Source organism: Patella vulgata, chromosome 7, assembly GCF_932274485.2.
Source record: "Patella vulgata chromosome 7, xgPatVulg1.2, whole genome shotgun sequence".
In the NCBI taxonomy this organism is placed as follows: Eukaryota; Metazoa; Mollusca; class Gastropoda; family Patellidae; genus Patella; species Patella vulgata.
The window spans coordinates 44,300,265-44,323,644 of record NC_065885.2 but is presented as its reverse complement, the minus strand read 5'-3'; the positions used below and the strand labels follow the sequence as shown (position 1 = coordinate 44,323,644).

The 23,380-nt window shown below is 35.8% G+C and overlaps 1 long non-coding RNA gene across 2 annotated transcripts in view; it reads right to left on the bottom strand.

Moving 5' to 3' along the window:
* Positions 1–23,380, bottom strand: part of LOC126828432 (uncharacterized) — a 46,847-nt gene that overhangs the window by 6,824 nt on the left and 16,643 nt on the right. Inside the window, exon 3 of one of the 2 annotated variants that reach the window (XR_007683053.2) lies at positions 6,188–6,283. This is a non-coding gene — a long non-coding RNA (uncharacterized LOC126828432). Of the gene's footprint in view, positions 1–5,622; positions 6,284–23,380 lie in introns of those variants that run through there. The other variant, XR_007683052.2, reaches the window with a different exon arrangement.

Below are 23,380 nucleotides of genomic sequence, written 5' to 3'. Positions count from 1 at the left end.
TTGTTTGGAATTGTGCTTGGGACCATAAGCCAGATACCCGGTGAGTTTCAAGTTGGTGTGCACGATAGTAGGGTTGTGACGCGCATGCGCGGGCCTACACTCAAAAACAACCTTGTCGGCACGGAAAACATCAAAGGCGAAATTCGAATTTTTGAAATATTCGAATACCAAACATTCGACCCGTATCCCGGCTATCCTGAAATGTATTAATTTCCGAAATAGGAGACGTATTGAACATACTATGCCCTATTGTGTTTGTTTAGAAGACGGTAAATGTCGATTTTCCGCTATTTTTCATATTCACTTCAAAATGGCAGCCATCAGTTGACCTAAATCAAAATTCTGCTCTGAAGGTTTTTTAGGCATTACTTCAGGGATTCAGAAAATATAACTCCCATGTCTGTAAGTGCAGTATCCCAAAAGTTATTAAGACTTTTCACGTTTCAAGATGGTGGCATTTCCGGTTCGATCGACAAACTCCATATTTTGTATATGAATCAGTAATTACTTGTCTACTATCGGAAAAAAAAAATTAGGTCATTCGATGATTTTTTTGAAAATTTTGATCCTTAATTTCATTAAGGGGAGATAATTTAGAAAATTTCTGATCAAATTTTTGAAGTCGCATCGGTAAGATCTACTTACATGCTAAATTTCATGAAAATCGTACAACTATTAAAGAAGTTGTCAAATTGGTCATAAATACTGGTTCGAAATCACAGCGACTAATTTTCGAAATTCGAATATCTGAATCTGCAGATTTGAAGTAATTGTCTCAAAGTACTCAAAGAAAAAAGATTTAGTAAAATAGGTCAAATAGTCACAAAGTTACAGCATTGTAGGTCAAATGCATTCGTTCGTGAAATTCGGTGATTTCAGATTCGTATAACGTTTTGAAAATATATTTAATCAACAGCCACCACCCATTTTTGGGAAGATAGGTAAAAGTTTCAGAAAGATCCTATGGTTAGATTCTGAGAAATCCGATTTGTGGATAAAACACATTTCACCGATGTGGTAAATTCGTATTTCTTGTGGCATATAGCAGATCATGACTCATGCTGGCATTACACAATGGTTTCTTTGGGTTGCATTCCTTATTGTTTTCAAATTTGAGTGAAGTCTGTGTCACTACAGACCCAGGACTGTACAGCGCAGTGGACGCTTACGGCTAGCCCCGGGATCCATTCATTTTTTTTAAATTGTTTGTCTGTATGTGTTTTTCTGAGTATGATGTCTTGTCTGTGTATTTTTTTTGTGTAAATTTTGTGTGGTGCAGTCCCCCTGCACTTACTATTAGGGTATCCATTGTCTGGCGAAAGTTTGCGTCATCAACAGCTTAAAGCCTGATCAGATATTTTGTTAGACATTTGTCAACCGTTTGGAAACTGTGTAGGGCTCTTAGGACAGCTTTACTGTGCAGCATGTGTTCAACAGTGTTTTAACCATAAATGACTTGTAATACGTCACTCAAAACCGTCCCATCCATTAGAGCCCCGATAGCGCCTAAAAAGATCATCAATATATGAAATGATCCAAGCATCAACATAATATTTTTCAAATCATTATCATCATTCAAATCATTCAGAATTTACGATGCCTTCCAGAAGAGTGGTTGGTCAAACGTTATAATGGCCGGAAGCTTGTAATTGTGAGCTAGGTTTGAGAGATATGAAAATGTTGAAAATATACACATTTTGTCACTAGAATGCATATCTATCATATTAAGGAAATGCACCGAGGATTGTCCATGGTAAGCACGGTCTTTGTAAATCAGACTCATGCTTCCTCCCAGTTGGGAGTATTATGATGAAGTTTGAGTTTCAATGACATATCAATCTTCGGGTAAATTTACACTTTCAGAAGAGCATCAAAACTAAGTTTTCGGGTCTGTCCCGAATGAATTATGTCAAGTTTACTCTGACCTGTTATATCTAAGTTCGCCATATCTATATGTGGAATTTTCTTACCAATCTGGTTTCGTGATGTTACTGTTGCGATCATCCTCATTCCATGGAATACACCTTTTCTATCTATCGTAATTTTATCATGATCAACATTATCAGCTGCAAACTAGAGTGCCATTTGTTCAGACATAGCCCATATTGGCATATCTGTATCAGAGCAGGCAGCATTCAAATTTAACCCGAGAACCTCGCTGTACAATGAGTAAAACCCCATAGTATAAAATGTATCGATAACATGTCGCTGTCTTAGATGGTAATGTAATTGGACCACTAATCCTAGCTGTAAGGGGGCTATCACAGCCTTTGCTATTATGGCCTGTACGATAGCTTGTCCTAACGACAACTTTTTGTTTAGTTTCTGTTCCACTGATCAAACCTTTGGCAAAAGAATCGAACTTTATCAGGGAGGAAATCAAGAACAGATCATGTATGTAGCCACACCGGGCGGCACTATTTTATGCCGCACGGCACAAAGAAAGAATCGAAGAAAGGCGCCCAGTCGTGTTTAAACCCCTTTGTCCTTCTCTGTACACACACTCAGCGCTCAAAATTTACCACCGCAAATGGCAAAGCCATGGTAAAAGCCGACGCAAACCATGTCTGCCACGGCATAATTTATTTTTGTGTGCCGTAGTAGACCCTATCATCCCAAATTAGTTTAAAGAAAGAAGTATTGGTATTTTGTTTATTTATATTTAGAAGTTGTGTAGGTCTATTCATTTTACAATTCTATTGTCTTTAAATTTGTATATTTGCAGTAAATAGGTCACCCAGACCAATTTACTGCACTCAAATGTTAAAGGTTTGGATGTCGAAAATGGTGTCGTAATTCTTGAGACACAAGTCAAATAAAACAACGTGTTCAATTATCAATAATTACCTGTTGTCATAGTTTTTTGTACTCAAATAAAACACAAACACCGTTTTAAGAATCGTTTTAATTTTTAATCTCAAAGTAATAAAGTAATATTTGAAAAAAAAAAAAAAAAAAAACCCTGAGAAACAGAGTGGGGTGGGGGAATTTTATGCTCGGTCGGTTGGTGTCAAAAAGTTTTTAGATCCCTGGCAGAGTCTCTGTATCATTGATGAAAATTAAGTGAATTTGGTAAAAATTTGAATATATAAATGGAAATTTGATTTGCACTGAAGCAAATATAAAAGGCAGCAGATGCTCTGAAAATACACCAAGAAGGGTTGAATTTTCATAAAAGACCACAGGCCCCATTCAAAATAAATTTGTTCATCGCTCCGCTTGGAAGCTATTTTTTCCACCACTCAATGATTCCTGTCCAAAATCCAGCGAACTAAGACTTGCATCTACATCCCTGCAGATGCGAGTCTTAGTTCGCTGGATTTTGAACAGGAATCATTGACAGTTTCTTCATTAGATATTGTATCGTTTCTTAGGAATTTAATTGTAGCATTAATCATGGCGATTTTTTTAGCTTCGTCCCTAGAATCAGTACTGGTATTTTCATAAAATGTGCGTAGAATTTTATGAGCTGTTTTTCTGAGAGAAATAACATCTCCAAGCCCCACTTTCTGTGAGAACACAATAGAATCTCTGAAGTAACATTTTAACTTTTCTTTCATCCACTTTGAACTGTACAAACCAATGTCCGGCCCACTTTCAAGAACATTAGTGCATTGCGTGAATTTGCTGGCAGAGCTCCCCCACACCTAAAATTACTATTACACGAATTATGGTAAACATTGTCAGCTGTGTGTAAATCGTAAATGCAATATTCTATTCGACTTCTCACATCGGATGCCCATTCATTATTACGTCCATTGCAGCATTGTTTGGCCACGGTACAAGACATTCAGATTTATAATCAAACGGCCCTACTGAAAGTCTCTTACTCTGGTTCTCTTGATGGCTTCTGTTGTGGAATGAAGTGTAAAATTCTCAATTCTCGTATATTTTCTTCTACATTCAACATACACATACTGACCAACGGCCACACACAGGTCGTCTACTTTTCCAAGCCTGGAAATAAGGCACCTGTCACTGACAATGTCAGGCACAGATTCAGGCTTTGTCAAGCACTAAACCTCTGGTGCCTGTCATTTTGTCCGGCACTGATTTGTCTTTTTTATTTATATTATTAATACATGTCCAGCACTAAGTTGAAAATATCAGGTACTGTTTCATTAGTGCCTGACATTTTGTCAGGTACATGTAAAACCGTTATTTCCAGGCCTGACTCTTTCATTACACGACTTTCTTATACCAATGAACCCTTTCTCACCGATTTGTAGTATCTGTCGAACCATCACGGCAAAATGGACATACAACCTCTTCCCCAACACTAGGGACCGGGTATCGTCCAGACTTTACGAAAAAAGGAAAGAAACTAAGCTTTTAATACAAGAATTTAATACACGTATCCAGCTAATAGATTGCCGTCAAGAATATGTTAAGTGCCGTCAAGATTCACCAAAAACCGCCCAGTTTGTGCTACCGTTTAGATTAAGAAACACTGTTTACTTTTGACAACGATCGTCTGCTTTACGACCGTCCAGTTTCTCGGGATGTTTTTTAGAAATGAAAACTACCATTTAGATTTGAAAGGGGTTTAGTTTTTAGACAAGGCGTTTATTTTCCCGGACGTTGTCAAGAAATGAACAGAGTGTTCAATTATTTAAGGCGTTTAGATTTTACTCCAAATTACCACTTTACCGAGAGCCGTCTAGTAACTTACGGGTGAGTAGTAATGCAATGCCGTTTACTTTTCATGTCTTGTAATTAGTTTGCCCAGTGTCATCTAGAAAACTTAAGGCGTTTGTTTTTGTGTGAAATATTTAATTTCTGTCTCCCAATTTTAGAAACTATGTTCTGATTTAGAATCTGAATATAGTGTCTAAAATTCTCGAATGAATTGCATATTTGTTGAATATCATCCATTCTTCGGTATTGCTGACGTCCGTTGGGAAAAGTCAATTTACAATGAATTGAACATTTTCCCAGCGTAGATAAAACTCACATTTTATTTATTAGAAATTGGGAGACAGAAATTAAATATTTCACACAAAAACAAACGCCTTAAGTTTTCTAGATGACACTGGGCAAACTAATTACAAGACATGAAAAGTAAACAGCATTGCATTACTACTCACCCGTAAGTTACTAGACGGCTCTCGGTAAATTGGTAATTTGGCGTAAAATCTAAACGCCTTAAATAATTAAAGACTAATTCATTTCTTGACAACGTCCGGGAAAATAAACGCCTTGTCTAAAAACTAAACCCCGTTCAAATCTAAATGGTAGTGTTCATTTCTAAAAAAACATCCCGGGAAACTGGACGGTCGTAAAGCAGACGATCGTTGTCAAAAGTAAATGGTGTTTTTTAATCTACACAGTAGCACAAACTGGGCGTTTTTTTGGTGAATCTTGATGGCATTTATCACATTCTTGCCGGCAATCTATTAGCTGGATACGTGTATTAAATTCTTGATGATAAGCTTAGTTTCTTTCCTTTTTTCGTAAAGTCTGGACGATACCCGGTCCCTAGTGCAATGATACTCATTTTTGTAGACATGATATGAAGAGAAATTTGTTAAAAATCTCCAGAAAGTCAATATGGCTACCCACAAAACGTCATAAAGAGTTACATTATGTCGTCACTACGATGCCATAGCAAAAATATTGGCATTTAATACATTTATATGGTCTAAAACGCTTCCTTTCAGAGATATTTGCCATTGTTAGCCATTTCCCGCCATTTTGGATTGGTGATCGATTTTCTCAATACTTCATGCATACAGTGCGAAAGTACCGACATTTATTCCCACTTTATTTCAAAGGCATTTCTATTTAATTTTTTTATTTTCCGACTCAAAATTGCATTATGACGTCACTTTCTATTTAATTTGTTCGTTTTCTGACTAGATATTGATTATGATGTCATAGCAACAATTTGACCCCATCACATGATTCAATGATATCACTTTTATATTAACATTTATATGGTCTAAAACGCTTCCTTTTGGAGATATTTGGCATTTTACGCCATTTCACGCCGTCGTCCGCCATCTTGGATTGATTATCAATTTTCCCATAGACCCACAAATCCGATTTTGGAAGACTTTTGTTATTTTGATAAACAAGTACCCTAAATAAAAACACCAGTTGAATCTAGCTTTCTGCAAATTTATTCCAGGTAAAAATCTAGATTTACTGGGCTAATATTAATAACTTTATACCTATCTTTTCTTACATTTTGTTTCCAAGGGTGATCCTCCATGAGTTGACCATTTATCCCCTTCATATAATGCACCTTTTTTCAAATCAGGAGATCGTACTGAAGAACCACCTGAAAATACATCATAATTTATTTGTTAAGAATATAAAAGAAGAGACAGCCTGACTAATATCTGTATTTATATGTGTACAAAAAAACCCAGCGGCTGCCAGGAAGGATACGCCCACATTTTACAAAAGAAGGATAGAGAACAAGCTCAAAAACCAAACGCGATTTTTTGTACAATCAGGGGCAATATGTTTCAAGTTTCATCAAAATCGGATAAAAATTGTGACCTCTAGAGGGTCCACAACCTTCGTATTACACACTTCTACAAAATTTGCGTACAAAGAGCGTCCATTTTGTCTGACAGTTTTATTTTGATATTTCCGAAATACATATTCAACCTTCATTATGGTGGAATGGTGATGTATTTAAACGGTTTTTAAAATCAGAAAAAAATTGTGACCTCTAGAGAATCTGCAAGCTAAAAATGCAATTTTTCAAACAATCAGGGGCCATAATCCAGGAAGTTAAGTTCAGGTATCCGTGATTACCAAAAGGAACCAAAATCTTAGTCTGTAATGTTGATATATTCACATGTTTTTTTTAAAATCGAATAAAAATTGTGACCTCTACAGGGACCACAAGCTAAAAACATGATTTTTTGTTCAATCAAGGGCCATAATTCATGAAGTTATGATCCCATATGCGCGAATATCGAAAAGAACCAATATCTTTGGGTTATAAACATGTATTTCAAGTTTCATCGAAATCGGATCAAAATTGTGACCTCTAGAGGGTCCACAACCGTGATTTTGTCAGGCAAGTTTTGGTATGATTTTCATGAAATTTGAACTCAACCATCCTTAGGTAGAAACGGTGATATAGTGCAACATTTTTTTTAAATCAGATAATAATTGTGACATCTAGAGTGACCACAAGCTAAAAACGCGATTTTTCGTACAATCAGGGGCCATAATTCAGGAAGTTACAATTCGATATGCGCGAATATCGAAAGGAACCAAGATCTTTGGGTTATAAACTTACATTTCAAGTTTCAACAAAATCGGATAAAAATTGTGACCTCTATAGGGTCCACAACCTTGATATACCATATTTTTATGCTATTTGAGAACGAACGGCGGCCATTTTGTCTGTCAATTTTAGGCCGATTTTCATGAAATTCGAACAGAGTCGTCCTTAGGGTGAAACGGTGATATAATAATAAGGTTTTTTAAATTGGATAAAAATTATGACCTCTATAGGGTCCACAAGCTAAAAACGTGATTTTTCGTACAATCAGGGGCCATAATTCAGAAAGTTACTGTTCGATATGCGCGAATATCGAAAGAAACTGAGATCTTTGGGTTATAAACTTACATTTTAAGTTTCAACAAAATCGGATAAAAATTGTGACCTCTATAGGGTCCACAACCTTGATATACCATATTTTTACGCTATTTGAGAATGAACGGCGGCCATTTTGTCTGTCAATTTTGGGCCGATTTGAACGAAATTCATACTTTGCAGTCCTTAGGGTGTAACGGTGATATAATAATACGCTTTTTTAAATCGGATAAAAATTATGACCTCTATAGGGTCCACAAGCTAAAAACGTGATTTTTCGTACAATCAGGAGCCATAATTCATGAAGTTACGGTCCGATATGCGCGAATATCGAAAGGAACCGAGATCTTTGGGTTATAAACTTACATTTCAAGTTTCAACAAAATCGGATAAAAATTGTGACCTATATAGGGTCCACAACCTTGAAATACCCAATTTTTACGCTATTTGAGAACGAAGGGCAGCCATTTTGTCTGTCAATTTTGGGCCGATTTTCACGAAATTCAACCTCAGCCGTCCTTAGGGTGTAACGGTGATATAATAATAGGTTTTTTTAAATCGAATAAAAATTATGACCTCTATAGGGTCCACAAGCTAAAAACGCGATTTTTCGTACAATCACGGGCCATAATTCAGGAAGTTACGGTCCGATATGCACGAATATCGAAAGGAACCGAGATCTTTGGGTTATAAACTTACATTTCAAGTTTCAACAAAATCGGATAAAAATTGTGACCTCTATAGGGTCCACAACCTTGATATACCATATTTTTACGCTATTTGAGAAAGAACGGCGGCCATTTTGTCTGTCAATTTTGGGCCGCTTTTCACGAAATTCGAACTCAGTCATCCTTATGGTGTAACGGTGATATAATTATACGTTTTTTTAAATCGGATGAAAAATTATGACCTCTATAGGGTCTTCAAACTAAAAACTCGATTTTTCGTAAATCAGGGTCCATAATTCAGGAAGTAACGGTCCGATATGCGCGAATATTGAAAGGAACCGAGATCTTTGGGTTATAAACTTACATTTCAAGTTTCAACAAAATCGGATAAAAATTGTGACCTCTATAGGGTCCACAACCTTGATATACCATATTTTTACGCTAATTGAGAACGAACGGCGGCCATTTTGTCTGTCAATTTTGGGGCGATTTTCACAAAATTCAAACTCAACTGTCCTTAGGATGGAATGGTAATATAATAATACGGTTTTTTAAATCGGATAAAAATTATGACCTCTAATGGGTCCACAAGCTAAATACGCGATTTTTCGTACAATCACGGGCCATAATTCAGGAAGTAACGGTCCGATATGCGCGAATATTGAAAGGAACCGAGATCTTTGTGTTATAAACTTACATTTCAAGTTTGAACAAAATCGGATAAAAATTGTGACCTCAAAAAGGTCCACAACCTTGATATACCATATTTTTATGCTATTTGAGAACGAACGGCGGCCATTTTGTCAGTCAATTTTGGGCCGATTTTCATGAAATTCAAACTCATTCGTCCTTAGGGTGTAATGGTGATATAATAATACGGTTTTTTAAATCGGATAAAAGTTATGACCTCTATAGGGTCCACAAGCTAAAAACGCGATTTTTCGTACAATCAGTGGCCATAATTCAGGAAGTTACGATCCGATATGCGCGAATATCGAAAGGAACCGAGATGTTTGGGTTATAAACTTACATTTCAAGTTTCAACAAAATCGGATAAAAATTGTGACCTCTATAGGGTCCACAACCTTGATATACCATATTTTTACGCTATTTGAGAACGAACGGCGGCCATTTTGTCTGTCAATTTTGGGCCGATTTTCATGAAATTCGAAGCCATTCATCCTTAGGGTGTAACAGTGATATAATAATAGGTTTTTTTAAATCGGATAAAAATTATGACCTCTATAGGGTCCACAAGCTAAAAACGCGATTTTTCGTACAATCAGGGGCCATAATTCCGGAAGTTACAGTCCGATATGGGCCAATATCGAAAGGAACCGAGATCTTTGGGTTATAAACTTACATTTCAAGTTTCAACAAAATCAGATAAAAATTGTGACCTCTATAGGGTCCACAACCTTGATATACCATATTTTTTGGGCTATTTGAGAACGAAGGGCGGCCATTTTGTCTGTCAGTTTTGGGCCGATTTTCACGAAATTTGAACTCAGCCGTCCTTAGGGTGTAACAGTGATATAATAATACATTTTTTAAAATCAGATAAAAATTATGACCTCTATAGGGTCCACAAGCTAAAAACGCGATTTTTCGTACAATCAGGGGCCATAATTCAGGAAGTTACAGTCCGATATGCGCGAATATCGTAAGGAACCGAGATCCTCGGGTTATAAACTTACATTTCCAGTTTCAACAAAATCGCATAAACATTGCGACCTCTATTGGGTCCACAACCTTGATATACCATATTTTTACACTATTTGAGAATGAAGGGCGGCCATTTTGTCTGTCAGTTCTGGGCCGATTTTCACGAAATTCGAACTCAGCCATCCTTTGGGTGTAACGGTGATATAATAATACGTTTTTTTTAAATCGGATATAAATTATGACCTCTATAGGGTCCACAAACTAAAAACGCCATAATTCAGGATGTTAAATTCTGATATGCGCAAATATCGAAAGAAACCGAGATCTTTAGGTTATAAACTTACATTTCATGTTGCAACAAAATCGGATAAAAATTGTGACCTCTATAGGGTCCACAACCTTGATATACACTACAGTGCTGGAGCTTGGGACTATAATCGCCGAACACCGCGGAAAAACACTCTATTTCACGGTGGAATCTTGGAGAATCGCTAGCGAAACGGCAGCTAGCCAAATCACCGCGAAATAGGGTGTTTCGCGGTGAATTATGGTGTTTCGCTGTGAAACACGGTGAATCGCTTGAGTGCCGATATCCCGATGTAAGCATGTTGACAAAAAATGTAATTTATTTAAGTTGAATACAAGATATGTTAACCGTTGGCGAGGCAGCTACGGTCGTATTTCTAACACACTGTACATGTATAACGTGGTGCCACAATGTACGTGTATGCAAACAATGAATAACTTACAATTTTTTAAATGTATCATTTCATCTTATTGGCTGCTATCAAATCCAAAATTTAAATTATATTCGATGAGATTTTACACATAACTTCTTTACTCGCAGCTTCAGTTAATCTAAATCAACTATTCATAAATCACAGTGCCATACATGTAAATCACTCCGCAATGCGGTTAACCGTACGTCACGTGGTCAGAAACGCGCGAAAACATGAGATGTTGGGTTCGACACGGGGACTATATATTCTTACGCTGTGTTACTTAGCGAAAAGTTTTTAGCAAATCTTGACTGTCACCGGTATATGATAATAATGTATTATGACCTATTAAAATAATATGGGTGGGAGGGGGTACACTGCGAAAGTAACAAAAGTGACAAATAGAACTTGCAACCGGAGTCGAAAGCGCTTTCAAATCAGACATAAGAAGCTTGTACTTACCGCAAAAATGAAATGAACACGACACAAGTCTCCGATGTCAGAGAATATTCGTAAAGTATAACCGCTATCAAATCCACACAAAAATCCAAGGCACTCATTTTATTTTAGAAAAGAATAACTGTAGGCTCGATAGAACAGCCTATTCTTCATGAACCCCAAACCAATGGTAACTGTCAACTTGTATGTTGTCATTCTCGTGCAGATTTGTTTGAATAACAGAAATGTCCCGTGTATCAAGATCAAAGAATAAAATCGCACGTAGCCACTCTTTGTTGTTTTTATGCGAATTCAATTAATCTAAAAGGGGCTCCGGCGCAATTTAAGGAATTATTTTTGAGCCAATATTAACCATCGCCAATTTTTTAAATCATGGGATAAAGTCAATTAACAAACAATACGGGTCTACTTTATTACAAAAACATTGGTGAACTTACCATTTTGTCTAAAATTATAACGCTAATCAACAAACAATACTATTGTTCTTTATTACAAAAACATCGGTGAACTATATTGTTTTTGTACATATTGTATTTATTTATTTGTTTGTACTATATGTTATACCTGATGATTCTTTGGCTTAAAGGAATAAAGAATTTGAACTCGAACTAATCGCTGTCGGGATGGCGAGCCAAGCTAGTTGATTATTAGGTAAATAAAACAATATAAACAACCAATGAGTAAAAGTGATCTATTCTAATCAATTAAATAATATACAAGTCAAGTACCTGTATTACCTTAACCATGGACAGGTTTGCTTGTGGATGGGTTAACGGACACTCAACTTACAAATATTAAATCATCGCCATATTGGCACTGACTGACGGCACTTCGTGCACGGACTGTTGAATTCTCGTTTAATTTATTGTGTTAATTTTACTATTGTTTAAAATGTAAACAAAATCTTATCTCGAGTACGTAGTACCGTATATCGAGCTAGTCTAGTAAGTAGTAGGCTAGGTTAATCCAGACTAAAACGAAAGTCCTTTTATTGTATTAATAACATTGGCTTCTGGTAGACTCGATTGTCATCTAAGGGATTATATTTTCTTTACGCGGTCTATTTATAGAACAGTAAAACGATTGTAAATATTGGCGCGATAAAAATTTAATTATAAGTCCCAACTATTGTTGATAGAAAATAATAATGATTTACGTGTATCATAGATAATATTAAGTAACAATAGAATGAAAATACTGTTTGTTGTTTTTCGAGTTTTAGGCCATTATTACTTATTTTATGCATATTTTTGGTATGAACTTTTTTGGACCAGTAAAATCTCATTCGGTCCAGCAATAGTTGGAATAATACCTGCCCAAATGTCCAGTAAAAAAATATCATTTCGCATGGACTGCAGGGTACATGTATATGCAGTAGGAAATCGACAAGTTGGACGTACAAAAGAATGGAATCATTCAGAAAGTGTACTCAAAATAAGTAAATTATAACGGGGTGAAGACGAGAATTAACACACTCGTGGATATTGTATAAATATATGAGGTGCATGTAATGTACATGTATGTGTGCTTGAAATGGCTTTATTCAATATCTGCTCCCACCGAAATGAATTGGGTGACATAAAGTAGATGTATTTTGTCACAGCGGATATTATTCTCCGAGTAAAACAGTGTAAGAATATACATGTAGTCCCAATCTTTTGGCGCGTTTCTGACCACGTAACATACCGTTAAGCGACCCGCGGAGTGATTTACTGTACGTGCTGTATGGATGATTGATTTAGATTAACCGAAGCTGCGAGTAATGAAGTAATGTGTAAAAGCTCATCGTATATAATTTAAAGTTTGGATTTGATAGCAGCCCCAAATTGACGGATTACATCTAAGTTATAAACGAAGATGAATTGATATGTTTAAAAAATTGTAAGTTGTTCATAGTTTGCATACATTTTGCCCGGCGTTATGTATGTATAAAGTGCGTTGGGGAAAAAATCCTAACCGATACAGAATGCCGGTAAATGTCTTCCCGAGATTACCTAACTCATTTGTTATTCAAACCTGCCTGTACATTATACATGTACACGTTTCACGGGAGCATTACTATATTACAACTCCTTTAATTTATTATAGACATTATTAGTTCGACCCTAGCTTAAGGTAGGCTCGCTAATTCCTTGCGGGAAGCACGGCAAAACACGATGTATTCTTATCGAAAAACGGTGAATTCCTAGCGAATCTTAGAGAAAAAAAGCCGCGGAATCAAGCGAAATTTCACCGTGAAATCTAAGAGAATTCTCTGAGAGTTTTTTTTCACCGCGTCGCGGCAATTTCGGTCCAAAAAATTTGGGAGGAACTGTACCATATTCTTACGCTATTTGATAACGAAGGGCTGCCATTTTGTCTGTCAGTTTTGGGCCGATTTTCACGAAATTCGAACTCGGCCGTCTTCAGGGTGTAACGGTGATATAATAATACGTTTTTTTAAATCGGATAAAAATTATGACTTCTATAGGGTCCACAAGCTAAAAATGTGATTTTTCGTATAATCAAGGGCCATAATTCAGGAAGTTACGGTCCGATATGCGCGAATATCGTAAGGAACCGAGATCCTCGGGTTATAAACTTACATTTCCAGTTTCAACAAAATCGGATAAAAATTATGACCTCTATAGGGTCCACAAACTAAAAACATGATTTTTTGTACAAACAGGGGCCATAATCCATGAAGTTTTGATCCGATACATGCCAATATCGAAAGCAGCTGAGATCTTTTGGGGATAAACCTATATTTAAAGTTTCGTCAAAATCGGATAAGAATTGTGACCTGTATAGAGTCCACAAACAATTGTGGACGGATGGACGGACGGACGTCCAGACATACGGACGTCCAGGCGGACAGGGGCGACGACAATATACGTCCACATGAAAATGGGGGCGTATAAACATTGTGACCTCTATAGGGTCTACAACCTTGATATACCATATTTTTACGCTATTTGAGAACGAATGGCGGCCATTTTGTCTGTCAATTTTGGGCCAATTTTCACGAAATTTGAACTCAGCCATCCTTAGGGTGTAACGGTGATATAATAAAACGTTTTTTTAAATCGGATAAAAATTATGACCTCTATAGGGTCCACAAGCTAAAAACGTGATTTTTTGTACAATCAGGGGCCATAATTCAGGAAGTTACAGTCTGATATGCGCGAATATCGAAAGGAACCGAGATCTTTGGGTTATCAACTTACATTTCAAGTTTCAACAAAATCGGATAAAAATTGTGACCTCTATAGTGTCCACAAGCTAAAAACGTGATTTTTCGTACAAACAGGGGCCATAATCCATGAAGTTTCGATCCGATACATGCCAATATCGAAAGCAGCCGAGATATTTTGGAGATAAACCTATATTTCAAGTTTTGTAAAAATCGGATAAGAATTGTGACCTGTAGAGTGTCCACAAACAATTGTGGACGTCCGGACGGACAGGGGCGACGGCATAATACGTCCACATATTTTTACGCTATTTGAGAATGAACGGCAGCCATTTTGTCTTTCAATTTTGGGCCGATTTTCACGAAATTCGAACTCGGTCGTCTTTATGGTGTAACGGTGATATAATTATACGGTTTTTTAAATCGGATAAAAATTATGACCTCAATAGGGTCCACAAGCTAAAAACGCGAATTTTCGTACAATCAGGGGTTATAATTCAGGAAGTTACGGTCCGATATGCGCAAATATCGAAAGGAACCGAGATCTTTGGGCTATAAACTTACATTTCAAGTTTCAACAAAATCGGATAAAAATTGTGACCTCTATAGGGTCCACAACCTTGATATACCATATTTTTACGCTATTTGAGAACGAACGGCAGCCATTTTGTCTTTCAATTTTGGGCCGATTTTCACGAAATTCGAACTCGGTCGTCTTTATGGTGTAACGGTGATATAATTATACGGTTTTTTAAATCGGATAAAAATTATGACCTCTATAGGGTCCACAAGCTAAAAACGCGATTTTTCGTACAATCAGGGGCCATAATTCAGGAAGTTACGGTCCGATATGAGCAAATATCGAAAGGAACCGAGATCTTTGGGCTATAAACTTACATTTCAAGTTTCAACAAAATCGGATAAAAATTGTGACCTCTATAGGGTCCACAACCTTGATATACCATATTTTTACGCTATTTGAGAACGAACGGCAGCCATTTTGTCTTTCAATTTTGGGCCGATTTTCACGAAATTCGAACTCTGTCGTCTTTATGGTGTAACGGTGATATAATTATACGGTTTTTTAAATCGGATAAAAATTATGACCTCTATAGGGTCCACAAGCTAAAAACGCGATTTTTCGTACAATCAGGGGCCATAATTCAGGAAGTTACGGTCCGATATGCGCAAATATCGAAAGGAACCGAGATCTTTGGGCTATAAACTTACATTTCAAGTTTCAACAAAATCGGATAAAAATTGTGACCTCTATAGGGTCCACAACCTTGATATACCATATTTTTACGCTATTTGAGAATGAATCGCGGCCATTTTGTCTGTCAATTTTGGGCCGATTTTCACGAAATTTGAACTCAGTTGTCCTTATGGTGTAACGGAGATATAATAATACGTTTTTTTAAATCGGATAAAAATTATGACCTCTATAGGGTCCACAAGCTAAAAACGCGATTTTTCGTACAATCAGGGGCCATAATTCAGAAAGTTACAGTCCGATATGCGCAAATATCAAAAGGAACCAAGATCTTTGGGTTATAAACTTACATTTCAAGTTTCAACAAAATTTGATAACCAGCGGCTGCCAGGCAGGATACGCCCACATTTTCGAGAGATGGATAGAGAACAAGCTAAAAAGAAAGTGATTTTTCCTACAATCAAGGGCCATAATTCATGAAGTTACAATTCAATATGCGCAAATATCGAAAGGAACCAAGATCTTTGGGTTATAAACATGCATTTCAAGTTTCATCAGAATCAGAGTAAAATTGTGACCTCTACAGGGTCCACAACCTTGATATACCATATGTTTACACCATTCGCGTACAAGCGCCGGCCATTTTGTCCGGCAGTTTTGGTTTGATTTTCAGGAAATTCAAATTTTATTACGATTTAACGGTGATACAGGGATAGAAACTAACGCTCGCCCGGTCGCCCATGGCGAATAAACGTCAGTACAGGCGAATGAAATTCAAAAACAATTAGCCCGTGTGGCGACCTGATATTTTGGTAGTTGTAATAATTGATATTTTGTACTTAATGAACACTGTCATGAAACTAAGTTCCGAAAATCGTCGCCATTTACGTGTTTTTAATCTTTGTCTGTTCCATTTCGCTTTACCGGTATGAAATCTGAGTAAGCGAGCTTGCTGATTGGTTGAAATTGTATGATAACGAGGGAGGGTACAGAACAGCCTCTGTTTACACCTCGAGGAATTATGAAGCGAAAGTCGATATAATTAAATAACTTTTCGGTCATATTTCAGGTTAATTATCATAAATCGCCTAACCTAATCGTTGAAATATATACATGAAGCAAGTTAACGAAGAACATGGATGTTAAAAGGTTTTATAACAGCGATATATTACGGCAATGAAGACGCTCGTAATACACGTGCTCTGCTATAAATAACTTCATCACTCGGTGACAACTTATGATATTAAATTTTAAGGGCATTACATCATATTATTTTGCACATCACAATCTTATTTATAAAACATAAATGAAATATAAATACAAATTAGGCCCCTGAAAAAATCTATTGTATTGAAGATTAAACTTCCAAAGGACAAATATGAAATATGAAATGAAATGTGCCAAATTGAATTTTAATATATTATATATGTCTTCATGACTGATTAATGAATTCAATATTTGATGAAAAAACAGAGGCAACAATGAACAAAGTCTATTTGTTGTATTATTAAATGAGCCAAATTTTTTACGTCTGGTGTCAGTTTCTTACTGGGCTAGTAGAATGTTGGCTGGGCTAGTAAGATCTGAAAGCTACTAGCCCAAATGGCTAGTGACCATTTCAGGTTAGTTTCTACCCCTGGTGATAAAACCAAACGTTTTTTTAAATCGGATAATAATTGTGACCTCCAGAGAGGAACCACAAGCTAAAAAAGGCGATTTTTCGTACAATCAGGGGCCATAATTCAGGGAGTTACGATTCGATATGCGCAAATAACAAAAGGACCAGGATCTTTGGGTTATAAACATGCATGTCAAGTATCATCAAAATCGGATTAAAATTGTGATCTATACAGGGTCCACAACCTTGATATACCATATTTTTATACTATTCGCGTACAAGCGGCGACCATTCCGTCGGACAGTTTTGTTCCGATTTTCACGAAATTCGAACTCAACCTTTATTATGGTGTTACGGTGATATATTCAAACGATTTTTAAAATCAGATAATAACTGTGACCTTCAGGAAGTTACGATCCGATATACGCCCACATTTTGCAAGAGATGGACAAAGAACAAGCTCAAAAAAGAAGTGATTTTTCGTAAAATCAAGGGCCATAATTCAGGAAGTTACGATCCGATATGCATGAATATTGAAAGTAACCAAGATCTTTGGGTTATAAACATGTATTTCAAGTTTCATCAAAATCGGATCAATCAGGGGCCATAATTCAGGAAGTTACGATTCGATATGCACAAATATCGAAAGGAACCGAGATCTTTGGATTATAAACTTACATGTCAAGTTCCATCAAAATCAGAAGAAAATTGTGAATTCTACAGGGGCCACAACCTTGATATACCATATTTTTACGTTATTTGAGAACGATCGACGGCCATTTTGTCTGTCAGTTTTGGGTCGATTTTCACGAAAATCAAACTAAACCATCCTAAGGGTATAACGGTGATATATTAAAATGTTTTTTTAAATTGGATAAAAATAATGACCTCTATAGGGTCCACAAGCTAAAAACGCCATTTTTCGTACAATCAGGGGCCATAATTCAGGAAGATACCGTCCGATATGCGCGAATATGGAAAGGAACTGAGATCTTTGGGTTATAAACTTACATTTCAAGTTTCAACAAAATCGGATAAAAATTTTGACCTCTATAGGGTCCACAACCTTGATATACCAATACCATATTTTTTTACTATTTGAGAACGATGGACGGCCATTTTGTCAGTCAGTTTTGGTGTGATTTTCATGAAATTCGAACTCAGCAATCCTTAGGGTGTAGCGGTGATAAATTAAAACGTTTTTTTAAAAGGATAAAAATTATGACCTCTATAGGGTCCACAAGCTAAAAACGTGATTTTTCGTACAATCAGGAGCCATAATTCAGGAAGTCATGGTCCGATATGTGCGAATATCGAAAGGAACCGAGATCTTTGGGTTATAAACTTACATTTCAAGTTTCAACAAAATCGGATAAAAATTGTGACCTCTATAATGTCCACAAGCTAAAAACGTGATTTTTCGTACAAACAGGGGCCATAATCCATGAAGTTTCGATCCGAGACATGCCAATATCGAAAGCAGCTGAGATCTTTTGGAGATAAACCTATATTTCAAGTTTCGTCAAAATCGGATAAGAATTGTGACCTGTAGAGTGTCCACAAACAAACTGTGGACGGACGGCCGGGGGTACAGGGGCGACGACAATATACGTCCACATGAAAATTTGGGCGTATAAAAATGGTGACCTCTATAGGGTCCACAACCTTGATATACCATATTTTTACGCTATTTGAGAACGAACGGCGGCCATTTTGTCTGTCAGTTTTGGGCCGATTTTCATGAAATTCAAACTCAGCCGTCCTTAGGGTGTTGGTTGTACATGACAAGGAGTGGGGTCGCCTGTCCAACCTCATGAGTTTTCTCCGGGTCATCCGGTTTCCTCCCACTGCTAAAGGCCCCTATGCGCAAGCGAATTATTGAAATAAAATTAAACCATATCTTAGTCCCGAAATGACCTAGTTTGTGTCGAGTGGACGTTAAACCCCATTTCACTCTCTCTCTCCTTAGGGTGTAACGGTGATATAATAATACATTTTTTTAAATCGGATAAAAATTATGACCTCTATAATAATAATAATAATAAATAATAATGACTTTATTTCAGAAGGTTGAAGATTAGGCTATGATAGCCTTTCTAACATCCTGCCATTCGTAGAAAATATAATACAAAAGATATAGCTAATAAATTAAACAACACATCACAATAATTTACAACAGAGGAAAAAAATAAATATACAAATCAGTTAAAAGATTAGTTTAAGTACATGTTTATGCGGGTTATATATCAGAATGTTTGAATACATATAGATATAACATGTATTAACAAATATACAATATGTGCATGCTTATAATAAGGAGAACACATATCATAAGAGATAAGCTTATAGGTTTTTAAGATAAGGTATTTGAAGTAGATTTAAGGTAAAGAAGAAGTTTTTTCCTGAAAAGATTCAAGTTATTTAAAGTTTTTAAAGAGGCTGGCAACAAATTCCAGAGTTTGGGCCCTTTAAAGCGTATACTGCTTTTAACTATATTAATATTTGGCTTGAGAGTAGTAAGTTTATTGTTAAGATGACTGTAAGGGGTTCGATAATGTCGGCGGTATGGTTAACATCTAAAATTAATTTTAAGGCCATTATTTGCTGTCGAGAAAGACGGTCAAGAGATTTAGCATCACAATGGTCCCATATTGGGGAACAATAATCTATATGTGTTTGAAAGTGGGCATTGTAGAAAAGGATTCGGAAAGGAGCTGGAAGATATTTTTTAATTTGACGGAGTTGAAATAGTTTATGGCTTAATTTTTTTAGAAATATAATCGATGTGATCTTTCCATCTTAGATTATGATTGAGAAAAACACCCAATATTTTTACCTAGGAGACGACTTCTAATGGTTCATTACGTGATTTAATATCCAAAGTAGCAGGGAGGATATTTCTTTTTTGTTGTGTCGTGATTAGCATAGCTTTGGTTTTTGATATATTTAATCTCATATGGTTTTTATCACACCAGGCTACTACTATATTGGCACTGAGTTGAAGTTTTTGTTCTAATTCTTTGACAGTAGACCCAGATGTGTAGACTGTTTTGTCATCTGCAAAGAGGTCAGTTTTAGAGGATAGGTATGAAAGTAAATCATTTATAAAAATATTAAATAATATGGGTCCCAATATTGATCCTTGGGGCACACTGTGATAGATAGATTTATTATCAGATAATATGCCTTTAACAGATGTTCTAAGTATGATTCTAGAAAAAGAATTGATTTTCTGGAAAATTTAAAATGTTTACATTTGTCAATAAGAATATCATGATTTACTAAGTCGAATGCTTTTTTAAAATCAAAGAATATTGCTCCACAGAGGAGATGGTTGTTAATATAATCATACATGTTTTCAGTAATATGTGTTAAGGCTGTTAGACAAGAGCTAGATGACCGGAAACCTGACTGATTACTATATAAAAGTTGATATTTATTTAAATAATTGTTGAGATGTCTTTCGAGAATTTTTGATATATTTGGAAGAATGGATATCGACCTATAATTATTGGGGTCATCTTTGGTGCCTCCTTTATGAAGGGGGATAACTTTAGCTTGTTTAAATAAAGAAGGGTACGTGTTATGATTTATTGACAGGTTAAAAATGTGTGTGAGACTAGCAGAAAGTTGAACAGCACCTAAGCGGAGAAATAGTAGATTTATTGAATCAAGACCGACTGCCTTGGAAACATCTAATGTTTGTGGGGCATTAACTACATCAGTTGTTTTAATTAACGGAATTTGGAAAAATACGTTATCCGGTACTTTAAGAGTTTACATATGTTTTTAAATTAACATCATCAAGCCTTATGTTACTAGGGGTAATATCTGTATTGGCATTGAGAATTTTATCGGCTATGTTAGAGAAGAAATCATTAATTATATTGCTATCTAGTGGTATGTAGGGACTACTCTTACTTTTGTTAGCTGCTGAATTTAATGCATTCCATATCTGTTTAGAATTTTTGTTATCTCCGATCAGATCCTGGAGGTATTTTGATTTAGACTGACGAATCATTGTTTTTAAACGATTTCGACACTTTTTATATTCAGTGTCGTTTCTCTTACTTTTATGAAAATCACGCTGTCGCATTAAATTTAAAATTTCACTAGTAGTGAGCCATTGAGGTTTGATAGCAGACTTAACACGTCTAGTTCTGATAGGAGCATGGTGATTAATTATCGGAGTTACTAAATCATACCAAATTTGAAGAAAATCTGTAGGGTTATTTATCAGATACATATTTTCAAAGTTAATTAAGCTTAGGTCATGTATGTAATTATCTTCAACAAAATTTCGAAGGGATCTGTATGAAACATATATATGTTTTGTTTTGGGGATCTTAACTCCTCTTTTGGACCATGTAAAACAAGTTGGGAAGTGGTCTGATATAGAATAACATGGCACTCTGGTTTCAATAATATGGTTGGTGTCAGATACAATGACATGGTCAATTAACGTAAAAGTTGAATTAGTAACACGAGTTGGAGAAGAAATGATTTGAGTTAAATTGTAAAAATTGAATGAATCTGTCCAATAAGAATTTTTACTGTCTAACAGATCGATATCTATGTCACCAATGATGATAAGTTCACTTCCTTGATTCTACGCAGTATCAATCATTAATTTAAATTCATCATGCCATTTAGCAGTAGATACCGGATTTCTGTATAAACAACATACTAAAATAGGAGATGTCTTTTTTATAGTAATTTCAATCCAAATGACTTCAAGAGTACCGCGTTCCAAATCATATTTATGTCACCAATGATGATAAGTTCACTTCCTTGATTCTACGCAGTATCAATCATTAATTTAAATTCATCATGCCATTTAGCAGTAGATACCGGATTTCTGTATAAACAACATACTAAAATAGGAGATGTCTTTTTTATAGTAATTTCAATCCAAATGACTTCAAGAGTACCGCGTTCCAAATCAGTTCTTCTTTTACAACTTATAGATTCTCTTTAAAAGAGTGCCAGAAGAACTAAATGTACTATCATCTCTTCTAAATGGTGAATGAAAACCAGGAAAAATAATAGAATCAACATTTGCAGAGTCGGATAAATGTGTTTCAGTGAAACCAAAAATATCACAGTTTTCAAGAAGTAATTTGAGTTCCACTGTTTTGTTTATAAAATGACAAACATTTAAATGTCCTAAGTGAAGACCTTTCTTGGTCAAATAATTATACATACCCGTATTGAAAACAAACAACACTAACTAATTACAATTAATTATCAGCAAACGGGTCAAATATAATATATTTATAAGTTAGTCCGTAAGGTGTGAAAAAACACATTAGAAGGGGGTGGGTAAATTGGACTTACGAAAAGATTTTTGCAGGGGGTAGGTAACAAAGATATGTATATGAATAGGCAATTATGTCCAAGGAAGCTTAAGAACAATTATGATATGGGGAAGCATTATATTGTGGGAAATAGTAAGGGTTGCGCAATGGTCTATTATATACATGTAATCATATTGGTGAGATACTGTAGAGCTAGTGGGCTTGGGTCTGTTATAACTAAGTAGGATAATTTGGGGCAGTTTGTGAAATCAGGGCCCTGTTTCACAAAAACTTAAACTAAAATCACTAAAATAGATTTTAACTAAAATCAAACTGAAATTTTAAATTTTATGCGTTTCACGAAGATCGATTGTAACTTAAAACGCAATTTTAATTGATTTTAGTTAAAATTGCTTGCGCTCGCGCAGTGCACAATTCCGGTGAGGGCACGTAGGCTGTAAGCATACACGCCTCGGAACTGAAAAATGTTGCCAGGTTGAATTAACCATTACAATACCAATGAGGAGGGTTTCATACGTTGTAACAATGTCTGCACGTGGTCAGATAGTCGTAGAGAGACGAAATAAATAAGTTTATTGTGTGTTATTAGTTTTGAAATGTATCAGTTGGTTGGCCTTGAACTTGCATGTCACTTTCGTGACCTTGGCATTTGATTTACTTGCAGGCTTAGATGGAAATAATGCGTATCAATAAACTAAATCGCTTGAATTTCGTAGTTTTATGGTATTTTGGATAACAAAAACTATTGAGAAATTGTCACAAATATGTGATATTTCTAACTCAAACGATTAATAAAGTATTGTCGATTTTTAAAAGTATTTAATAACTTTTTAACTAATACACGAAATAACCAATGTTCCGATGACATATTTGAAATGTCAGTCCCATGGACCCTTTCAATAATAATTCGAAAATGGTAAAGTGTCACACTTCTTATTAGATTTTTTCCCAATATAAAATACCCTTGGCTCCTATATAAATCATCAT